This window comes from Artemia sp. Qi Xiang Cuo, chromosome 4 (genome assembly GCF_049724085.1).
Source record: "Artemia sp. Qi Xiang Cuo chromosome 4, ASM4972408v1, whole genome shotgun sequence".
Taxonomy (NCBI): Eukaryota; Metazoa; Arthropoda; class Branchiopoda; order Anostraca; family Artemiidae; genus Artemia; species Artemia sp. Qi Xiang Cuo.
The window spans coordinates 52,681,855-52,693,907 of NC_142797.1; the positions used below are offsets into that span (position 1 = coordinate 52,681,855).

Sequence of the window (12,053 nt, forward strand, 5' to 3'; positions counted from 1 at the left end):
TAAAGAAAAACGAAGATTAAATTTATAACGATAATCAAGGTAAAAATAAGTTTTATTTGAAGAATGCCAAAAGAAGTTTTAGAAACATTTTAGAAATTGTGCCGTAAAAGGTCTAAGATTGCACGGACTCAGCAGTAAGAAATCCCATTTTATTTATTTGCTGGTAAACAAACTGGATGCATATTCTAGCACAGGACTTTCTAACGTAAAACCTCTTAAAATTATGATTTTCCGCTAAAATTTGTATTTTATTTCAAATTTGCCTCTTATGTATGTTTGCTAGAAAATAGAAAACTATTAATTTTTAGTATAACATATCTGATTGGAGCAAGGGTGTAGTTTGGGGGTGGGGCGGTCAAGGGGGTGGGCAGTTACCCCCCAACAATGTGGAGAAAAAACTTATATATTCCATGCCCCTTGACGATCATGATATGGACCCCTTTTGCCCTCCACCCCTAATAAAAACGCTGGAGATTCGCCCCTTGATAGGAGAGAAGGTGGGTTTAAAGAAAAAAAAATAACACGAGCACCCCAGTATAGGGAGATGATCTTTTTTCGCAAATTTCCTTCTCGTTTCGAAAAAAACTGAAAGTTGTTGTAAGTCCTTGAAATGTCAAATAACGGCAATTGCTCTGAAGGCAGATAAGACAAAGATATTCAAAACACAAAGGGGCATTATAAAATTATGTTAGCTACCGCTCAAAGCCTAAGCGAGGACAATTTTCTTAGAAAGCGAAGCTAATTAATCCAAGACAGCTAAAACGAGAACTGAATGTAAAGAATAAAAAAACTCAACCCCCTCCCTTTCTGTAAAAATAAAATACTAGAGATGCGCATGATAATCAAGCTACAGTATATCATGCAAGTAAAGCCATTGATGGATCTAGTGAAGGGCCATACTGCCTCTCTCTGGCTCCAAACATGCCCTGGACAAAAAAATTTCATTAGTAACTGACAATAAGCTTGGTAACTAGAATGATAAAATAATTCTAAATACTCTTAACACAATTCTGAAACATTCCAAGTTATATACCATACCAAACTTGCACGTAATCCGAAACTGGAAAGATAAGGAAAAGAATCGCGAGGGTTAACTTAATGAGTCTTAAAAAAAGGCTTTCTGAAGAGAAGTTTTATGTAATTTGTAAATTCGTGGCAGAATAATTACAACAACAATAACAACAAGTATTACTTTATATTCTCCTTATAATACAAATACAGTTCTTTTGATATCTTTCAATTTTCTGAAAACTTGGTAACTAGAATGATAAAATAATTCTAAATACTCTTAACACAATTCTGAAACATTCCAAGTTATATACCATACCAAACTTGCACGTAATCCGAAACTGGAAAGATAAGGAAAAGAATCGCGAGGGTTAACTTAATGAGTCTTAAAAAAGGCTTTCTGAAGAGAAGTTTTATGTAATTTGTAAATTCGTGGCAGAATAATTACAACAACAATAACAACAAGTATTACTTTATATTCTCCTTATAATACAAATACAGTTCTTTTGATATCTTTCAATTTTCTGAAAACTCACTAAGAATTTTACGAAATACAGTTCTTAACAGACGTTTGACATTTTATTGGATATGGCTATTCCACAGTTATTAGAAGAAAAACAAAGGTCCTTCATCAAAATTCGAAGAAGATTTTTTTGGCCCCCAAGAAAGTACAAAACAGGAAAAATTCTTGGGAATATTTTTCCTTACCAAGAACAAAAAAGTTTTGACCCTCCACGGTGAAAACTTACCAACTAAAAACATAGATTATTGTGAAACCTAATAGATAATTTTTGTCCTAAAACTATTAGGTTGCTCCTTTGTTGTATAACATTTTGTGACAAATTTCAAATAGTTCCGCCACTTCGTGGATCCCTCTCCCACTATTTATGAAATTCCGGTTATTTCCCTGTTTTAGTGTTGATTAGAAGTTAGCACTAGAAATTTCTGTATTTGCTAAAATAATGCAAATTCGTACCATTGACTGACAACTATGCACTGGACCGCTGATGGTAGATTAAATGGGAGGAGCTGTTTGTATGTGCAAAGAATGCAGCAGCCAAAAATTATTGAATTTGATTATACTGTTGAAATTTATCTACAGCGGGTGAGACAATAGGCCCTACGACAAGCACAGACTTACTTTTGCCATCTATTACAAATTAGCTATAAGACTTCCGTTGTACGTGCAATATTTGATTAAATATTACATTATATGATTGGGTAAGAATTCTTGTTTAGAAAACCAGTATTGCGTAAAGGTAAAGAATCGTTAAAGCTAAGTTGTTTTTGCTTAGGCTGTAAAATAAGGGTTTATAGAAATTAACTTGTTTTGTGCATATTCACAATGCAATTTTCGGGTTTGAGGGATTCAAAACTTTTGTTTTAACATAGACTTTAAAAGAAAGAATGTAAATTAAATATATGTCTCAATTTGAAAGTTGAAAAAGGAACATTTAACTATGTTAATGAATGGCTTACACATCTTTTTAATTTGTGTACCTATTATTGTTCCTTGTATGCATTTAAATGTATTATTTTTTTTGTATGCGTAAAAATTCTGTTTGAATAATCAAATTTACAAATATTATCTTCGTTATTGCACCTTATTCTTAAGGCATTAAAATCAATAATAAAGTCAATTTTTATTGCTTTTCAATCCGTTCTTTTGCCATGATCAATTAGTTTGTTTTTTGTTTTTCTTCTATTTTTGGGGGGGGGGCATCTCTTGCTACTGGGTCAAAACAGTTTTTTTTTTTTATTGCAAAGTCATGTTCTCGGTTAAGGAGCTTAGAAAGTTCCGCGAAACTACTTTACTTTATATTGAATTAGAAGAATTAGCAAATCATAGGCAGCTTTACATTCATATTTTAAGATAGCCAACTTGTTAAGCATAGTTGAAAGGTCGAATAATTATGTCTATGTGATTATCAACCCCCATAGCCCTAGGGACAAGGGCTGTAAGTTATGCAATTCGCCCATTGTTTATACATAGTGTTTGTTATCGGGAAAGAGAGGCAAGTTTGACTTTTGGTGTCCAAAAATGCCAAGGGCATTCAAGTGAAGCTATCACATTATGTGCATGCAGAAATCAAAACACATTATGTGCACGCAGATTATCAAAAGGACGGAACTCAGGAACGACTGAGGGTATTAAGTTGGAACTTCCAGGGGATAATGAGGGGGATGATGATTGACCAAAAAGCAAAATTTGCACGCTTTTACAACTGCTACTGCTACTGCTACTACTGCTACTATTGCTATTACTGCTGCTACTACTACTACTACTACTACTGCTACTACTAATACTACGACTGCTACTACTACTACTACTGCTACTACTGCTACTACTACTGCTACTACTACTACTACTACTATTATTATTATTATTAATACTACTACTACTATTACTACTACTACTACTGCTGCTACTGCTACTATTGCTACTACAGCTATTACTTTTGTAGCGACTGCTGTTAAGGCTGAGGATATTGAGGTGCAAATTTGAGAAAATGTGGAGGGGAAGCTTGAACTTAAATCAAAACATACTAAGTGTACATCAGCAATATCATAGCAACGGAGTATAGTATTAACTTGAAACTTTCAAGGATTGATGAGGTGAGTGTTCAACTTCCCAAGAGGCAATATATGAATAATACTTGTACTACCGCTGCTGATATTAGTACTACTACTAATCATACTACTATTACTAATATTGCTACTATTACTATACTGTCACTGCTACTACAATTAAGGCTAAGACTATGAAGGTAAAAACTTCAGGGAATATTGGGGGACGAGGTTGGAGCTGAATCAAAACTTACTGTGTGCATGCCAGTTGTTAAATGGGTGTATCGGTAATATCTTTGGAAATTCTTAGCGTATGAAGTTGCAACTTACAAGACTTGTTGTTGGGGATGTTGCATTAAGGTGAAAATTTCAAGAAAAGTTGAGACAGTGTTGGTCTAAATTAAAACACACTAAATGCATGCTGGTTGTCGAAAGGACGTACCAGTAATTCCCCTAGAACTGTTTATGGTTTCATTTATAAAAGAAATGACTGCCAATTTTATTAAGCATCATCATATAGGGAAATCATCACATTTTTTTTTCTTCTTACATGCTGTTTTTTTCTTCTTTTTACTGATCTATGTGTGAAGCACATACATCGTCACAGAATAAAAAGCAAATACGAGAAGATCATACATAACATCGTGGAAAGAGCTAGCTCTATTCCAATAAGAAAAATTATATAATTGATAGATGATACGGCTTATAGAGGTTTTATAAGGAAAGATAGAACTTGGTGGGGAGGTAAGGTTTTATGAATTGTAGGCTTAACCTAAACAATTCCTCCTTTCGTCAAAGACTTGAACTCTCCCCCCCCTTTAGATTAGATGCTGTACGCGCCCCTGTCGTGGAGCCTATCAGTGTCATAAACACCCAGAAGGTAGGTATCCTTAAAAAAATTCAGCTTCAAATTAACTCTAGAGACTGTTAGATGGCGATCTTTTCAAAGAGTTTGTGGGAACAAACTGTAAGTAAGGAACGACCCGGCTCAATAGAATATCAAAACTCTAAAAATGGAATTTTGAAATTTATAGATGCATCAAACGAATTAGAATTTTATGCTGATTTCAAATATTTAAGTTTCATCAAGTTTAGTCTAACCAATCAAAAGTTACGAACATGAGAAAATTTTCCTTATTTTCGAAAAAAAGGGAGAAACATTTCGAAAAAGGAGAGAAACACCCTCTAAAAATCCTAGAATCTTAATGAAAATTACACCATCAGATTTAGCGTACCAGAGAACCCTACATGTAGAGGTTTCAAGCTCCTATCTGAAAAAATGTGGAATTTTGTAATTTTTGCCAGGAGAAAGATCAGGGATGGGTGATAATTAATATTACTTTTTTCCCAGGGGTGATCGTATCCACCCAGTGGTCCTAGAATATCGTCAGAAGGCTCATTGAAACGGAAATTAAAATTTCTAGTGCCCCTTTTGAGTGACTAAAAAAATTGGAAGGCAATTAGGCCCCCTCCCACGCTCTTTTTTCCCAAAGTCCCCCCATCAAAATGTTTAGATAGCTATTTTGTTCAACATGATTGATAAATCTAATAGCCATGTCATTGAGGATGACTTAATCCCCCACAGTACCCGGGGGAAGGGCTGCAAATTATGAACTTTGTCCATTGTTTATATTTAGTTTTGGTTATTGTGAAGTAAGTATAAAGACGTTTTCAGTGGAGATTTTTTTCGGGTGGGGGGGGGGTCAGTGGTTACGTGGGAGGATTTTCCATTGAGGCAGTTTTTATGGGGGAAGGTAATTTTCTATGAATGAGCGCCAGATTTACCAACATTATTAAAAAAATGATCAGAAATTTTGCAATACTTTATTTTTATTTTTTAAATGGGTTCCTTTTTTAAAACAGTATCATAAATAGGATCAACATTTATAATCCCAGTATCTCTATTAATTGATAGACCTGCAAAAATATGTTTTTTAATTTCCATTGCTTCAAGAGCCCATTTCGTGAAACCTTTATTATTGGAAATGGCTGTTGCCTCCTGGAACTGCAGAAAATGGTCTGAATTAAAAAATATATGTTCTGCTAAGGCTGAAGACAGTTTCACTTCAGCCTTAGCAGAACATATATTTTTAATTCGAACCATTTTGTGGAGTTCGAGGAGGCAACAGCCATTTTCAATGATAAAGGTTTCACGTAATGGGCTCTTGAAGCATTAGAAATTAAAAAACATATTTTTGCAGGTTTATCAATTAATAGAGATACTGGGATTATAAATATTGATCCTATTTATGATACTATTTTAAAAAAGGAACCCATATTTAAAAATAAAAATAAAGTATTGCAAAATGTCCCAGGTGTTAGTTCAAGTAATAAACCTAAGCGAATAGCAGCTTCAAAAGCTTTGCATAAAATTATGTCGCAATAACTTATTCCTTGTTCATTTGTTATTTTAAAAGGTTTAATCCAATTACTTTTGCGAGGTGGCTTCACGAAGGTAGCTCCAAATTGTAAATTTTAACCAATTATGTATTCTATTTTTAGGTGAGTCTATTTTAGTTATATATATATTTTTTAGTTATAGTTTATTTTTTTTTTCTGCGCTGAAGACGCCTTGTTTGATACGAGTGAAATATTTGTTTTTTTTTTCTTCGTTTTCATTTACTGGCCATAGACCCGTTTGTCGTATTTATATTTTTTTAAGACACTAGTTATATTTTATTGTAAAGACTGGGGAATTGAGAAAGAGAGTAGCTTTTCTTGCTATTAAACGTGATGATTTACGTTAGTTAAGGTTTATAATTGTGCTCTTTACTTCGATTTGAAAAAAAGAAGCCAATTTGAAAAGAAATAGGCGAACTTTTATATATAGTTTATGGATGTATCTGGGGGGGGGGGGGGCATGTAGCATAGGGCTATATGAGGAGGAGTAGCGAGGGAATAGCGACGGCATTATTTTGAAAGGTCATTGATTGGAGAATCGATTAGTATTTTTTTTTGTAAGATTTCTGTCCTATAAGTAACCTTTGTTTGTAAATTTAACTTTAAAGTTTTGCCAGATATACGATAAAATTACGCAAAGGTTGCAGCATTTCTGTATGAAAATTGAAGGGTAAATGTTAATTTTGAACCAAGAGCAAATGTAAAACAAAATAGCATTTGTTATCATTTTTATACTCACAAATTCTGAACTGAGCACGCCAAAGGTATTAAAGCACAACTTCATCCAAATGTACGAATCACATTGTTTTCTAATTTAACAGAAAGTAAAATTAACTTAACATGCTAAGAAACTGATCTCTTGGACACACTTTACTTCGTAAACTTTAGTAGTCACTTTTCCGGTCATTGCTCTTTAATTTGAAATCAGTGAGGAAAAAGAGATGGAAAGAAATAGAAAAACTTGAATGTAGAACCGGCTTTATTAAATAGCAGTCATTTATACCCGGTGCTGCTACATTTGGTTCCCACTGGTGAGTTTTTTTGTAGTTGTTTTTTTAACGCAAAACGACTCATGGATAGCGGATGCAGGAAAATCACAAAAATGTTCACACAGAAACGGTTCACTACAGCCGTTGAACCGCAAATATACTATGATATATTTTAAAAGCATATGCATAGGGATAGGCTAAATCAAATTCTAGAAGCCAAGGAAAATATTCAGAAGGCTTACCTGTAATAGTCTAGGCTAACTATGCCTAATGAAAAATATAAGTCTTATCACCTTGACTAATTTCCTTGTAAGAATCCCCCCAGGACTCGCCTATTAAAATTTTGGGTACTCTTGCATTATATGGGCCTTTACAAAGAAATCAGTCACGAAAAAACCGGTTTTGACGGGCTAACCGCCATAGAGTATTACAATGCATAGCGTGGTTTTTATTGCGTATACGAAATTTAAACTGTTGTTTTTTTGGGGTTTAAGGGAGGGAAGGTACCTAGGTTAGGTTAGGTTACGTATTTAATATATACTCTGTTTTACCCCCCCCCCCACCCCACCCCCCTAATGTGCAAATATTTAGCCCAAATTTGTTTTTAAACTATTATATATTCATCCTACTTTATTTTATTTCATTAGCATTAACCATACTTGACTTTTTAGAAAGGCCCATATAATGCAAGGGTACCATTGAAAGGACAGCATCATCATGTTGTTTGTCAAATATTAATGGATAACTTTTAACAAACATGTTTAGTTTCTCAGTTACTTGCAATTTATGGTTCTACGATGCTTTCAATTTAAAATAACGGATGCGATTTTCAACAGCTCGATAGAAATATTTGAACGCAGCCGTTGAACCATTGTGAAGCAGAAACTTGCAGCAAAAAACGGAAGAAATTTGACGAGTCACGCAAAAAGGGCCGTTTTGCGTGATATCGCATCAGTGGGAACCCCTGGTTAGACATGTTTTTTCAGCTGAATGTCGAAAGAAACCGAATTATAGCCACCACCGTGGTTGCCGTGGCCACGAATTTTAGCACGATTTCATCTTTTTTGCTTATGCAAATTCCAGGCCCAGATTTTTCTTTGAAGTGGGAAAAAGTTTAGAAGAATAGGAGATGAGTCTGCGAACCAAGATTAGAATATTGGAAGCTACAGTGATGACGGTGATCAAGTGCAGTTCTCAAGCATGGGCGCTCTGAAAGACGGAGGAGGATTTGCTAGATGTTTTCCAGAGAAATTGACAACGGATTGTTTTGGGTACCCGATTGAATAACCGTATCTCGAACAGTAAGATGGACGAAAAATGTGATTCAATCCCACTTTCTAGTGCTTTAATGAGAGAAAGGTTAAGATGGGTAAGAAGCGTTTTGCGAAAGAAGGATGCAAGATTGGGAAAGATCGTCATTGTCGTCCAACTATCTAGGGCCAAACGATAAGCAGATCATTCTCGAATGGGGTGGACGGGTATTGCAAGGAAGTTTTAAGAGTAATTAAAATTCTCGGGAGGGTATGAAGAGAGAGACTTTGAATAGATTAAAATGGAGTAAGAGTGTACGTAGGGTGATTTGGTGCTATGGTGATATGCTGTTAGTATTCATAGTATTTAGGTGATACCTTCGGGCCTGGCCTCTTCTGAAGTAAACACTATAATAACGGAAGAGTAGAACTCCTCTTTCTTCTATTGAACACCATTTCCAAACATAATGGTAGCTACCATGACAATTATGTCCCAGCCTCCTCCCATAATTAGTGTCATATTTAGCCGTAAGCTATATATAACACTTTGCTGATTTTTTTGTTTTTAAATTGGCATTGTTTCGCATCATGAACCAGCTGTCGATGAGAAAGAAATACAAAAAAATGCAAACCACAAAAATCAGCGATGTTCCGTATATATATGGAAACAGTATTCAATAGGGAATCAAATAGTATAGTGCTCTTTTTAATTATAACGTTTAGTTCAGAAGAGGCCACACATAAGAACATGTTGGTTCCTTAAAAGACTTCGGTGGTAGCTAAATAACTAACAGCAGAAAGAGAACAAGTTTTGAAAATCAAATTTTCAATTAGCAAATGACAGTTACTGGGTGCCAGATATTTTTAACTTCATAATAAAGAAAAAAAAGAAATGATTGTCTGGTCCTAAAAGTCAGTGTTTAAGAATATGGATGTATTTATTCTGATCAATTACAGAAATTTCGGTAAAAGAAAGCTAAAATACGTTTCTGCCGAAATCTGTGGCCGAAATTTATGTTTTTCATTATATAGCTTGTACTCAAATAGAAATGCTGTACCAGTCGTCTTAATAGTTTTGTGGAGGCTTTTTTTTAGCATTTGTAAGCTTTCCTTGGAAACAGTTTATGTAATTTTTTCTGGGGTGTAAATTAGAAAAAAAACCTATGATGATTAAAATCAAAACATGATAAGTTGTTAATTGAAAATATAAAACAAAATATTTTACAGAGAGATTTGTGTGTCAAATATCCATTTGTTTCATAAAAATAACAATTTTAGGCGTGGATAATACTTCTTATTTATCAAATAGACATTGTTTTATTCCAGTTTTACTTTCAATTGAAAAAAAATCTCTTTTCAAACAGTTCGTGGTAACAAACTGTACGTAAGGAGCGACCCGGCTCGATAGTAACCGAAATAGATACATCAAAAGAATCAGATTTTTATGCTAGTTTCAAATATATAAGTTTCATCAAGGTTAGCCTTACACATCAAAAGTTACCCGTCTGAGAAAATTTGCCTTATTTTCGAAAAAAGGGGGAAACAGCCCATAAAAGTCACAGAACTTTAATGGAACTCATGCCATCAGATTCAGCTTATCAGAGAAAACTACTAAAGAAGTTTCAAGCTCCTATCTGCAAAAATGTGAAATTTTGTATTTTTTGCCAGAAGAAAGATCACGGATGCGTGTTTATTTATTTATTTATTTTTTTTTTTTTTTTGATTTTCCCGGGGGTGATCGTATCGATCCAGAAGTCCTAGAATATCGCAAGAGGGCTCATTCGAATGGAAATTAAAGGTTCTAGTGCTCTTTTCAAGTGACCAAAAAAAATTGGAGGGCAACTTGGACCCCTCCCACGCTCATTTTTTTCCCGAAGTCACCCAATAAAAATTTTGAGATGCTCTTTTTGGTTTAGCTTAGTCGAAAATCTGATGAAAATGTCTTCTAAGGTGACTTAATCCACCACGATTCCCGGGGAAGGGCTGAAAGTTATAAACTTTGCCCATTTTTTAATTTGAGCCTTGGTTTCTTGGACATGTGCAGGTGTTTTCAGAAGGAATTTTTTTATAGAGGGGGGTTTCAGGGTTGGAGTAGGGGTTACGGGAGAGGATCTTTCCGTGGAGGATATTTCCTTGGGGGAAGGAACATTTCCATGAAGGGGCGCCAGATTTCCCAGCATTATTTAAAAAACGATCAGAAATTAAATAAAAAAACAAGTTTTTATCAATTGAAAATAAGGAGCAACATTAAAACTTAAAACAAACAGAAATTATTACGTATATGAGAGGGTTCGCCCCCTAGTTAATACCTCGCTCTTTACGCTAAAGTTTTTTAATACTTTCAAAAGATCTATCTATTCTAATTAAACAGTCTTTGTGATTGAGGGGTTTCGAACAAAATTCGAACTTAGCGTAAAGAGCGAGATATTGAATAGGGAGCGAACTCCCTAATATACGTAATAAAAACATACGAATATAGAAATTCGTTACGTGAGTTAACTCGTAAGTTATGTCAGAACAAAATTTCGAGAAAGCCAAAGTAGAGCAGTACGTTCCATTTTGGGTAGATTATGTTCCTTCCTGTGCTAATTGGGTAGACTATGTTCCTTTCTGTACTATTTGGGTAGATTATGTTCCTGGCCATGCTATTTGCATAGACCTATACACCTTTTCAAAGAGAGTGAGTATCCCCTCGCATGGCTTTATATTTTGGGTAGATTATGTTCCTTCCTGTGCTATTTGGGTAGACTATGTTCCTTCCTGTATTATTTGGGTAGATTATATTCCTGGCCATGCTGTTTGCATAGACCTATACACCTTTTAAAAGATAGTGAGTATCCCCTCGCATGGCCTTATATTTTGGGTAAATTATGTTCCTTCCTGTGCTATTTGGGTAGACTATGTTCCTTGCTGTGCTATTTGGGTAGATTATGCTCCTGGCCATGCTATTTAGAATGAGACCACATTTGAATACGCAATTTGACGATTTCTAGTTTTTGGTTATTGAACTTAAAAAAATATGTCTGCCAAGTCTTGTACCGTCCATATCAGTTGATGCATGCTAAGGAACATAAAGTCGTAGAATAGCATGGGGAGGAACATAAAGTTGTAGAATCCATACGACTTTGTGAGGAGATACTCACTCTCTTTGAAAAGGTGTAGAGCTTCCATAGAAATGTTTTCCTATAGCATCCATGGCATCCAAACGACATTGTGAGGGGATATTAATTGGTAAAGACAATTTCACAAAAAAATGACATTAGAATACTTTCAGATTTGAAAAGGTATAAATTCCTTATTATCACCAGAGCCGATAAGGGAAACACGATCGTATATATGAACACTGAAGACTATAATAATCAAATGGAATCCATTACTTCTGACACTATTACATACAAAAAACTTGATTTTGATCCTACAGATAAATATTTAAAATCAACAAGAAAGGAATTGGAATAATAGAAAAATGATTTTTACATTACCCCACAGTTTTATGACAAATATTATCCTAGGGGTTGTTCGGCACCCGAGATCTATGGTCTACCTAAGATTCATAAGACTGGAGCCCCCCTCTGCCCCATTGTGTAAACTTTTCCGTCACCTGTTTCAAAATTAGGAAAACGGTTGTCGGTAGCATTGCGTCCACTTTTGGAAACACTAAAATCATATTTGAAAAATTCGACTGATCTTACTAATAAATTGCAAAATTTCACGTTGGAGGACAGTTCAATTCTTTTTAGTTTCGATGTTGTGTCCATGTATTCAAATTGTGATTTAAAAAGGTGAGAGGACATTTTAAAAAGTAAATTAGAATAACACTTTGATTTAATACAAGATG

General features: G+C 34.6%; 1 protein-coding gene across 2 annotated transcripts in view; it reads right to left on the minus strand.

Moving 5' to 3' along the window:
• Nucleotides 1-12,053, minus strand: part of LOC148953222 (uncharacterized) — an 81,412-nt gene that overhangs the window by 36,537 nt on the left and 32,822 nt on the right. The window contains exon 1 of one of the 2 annotated variants that reach the window (XM_089087580.1): nt 6,716-6,865. The exons of the other annotated variant lie outside the window; for it this stretch is intronic. The gene's annotated coding sequence lies outside the window, so the exon portion shown is untranslated. Of the gene's footprint in view, nt 1-6,715; nt 6,866-12,053 lie in introns of those variants that run through there. 2 annotated transcript variants of the gene reach the window in all.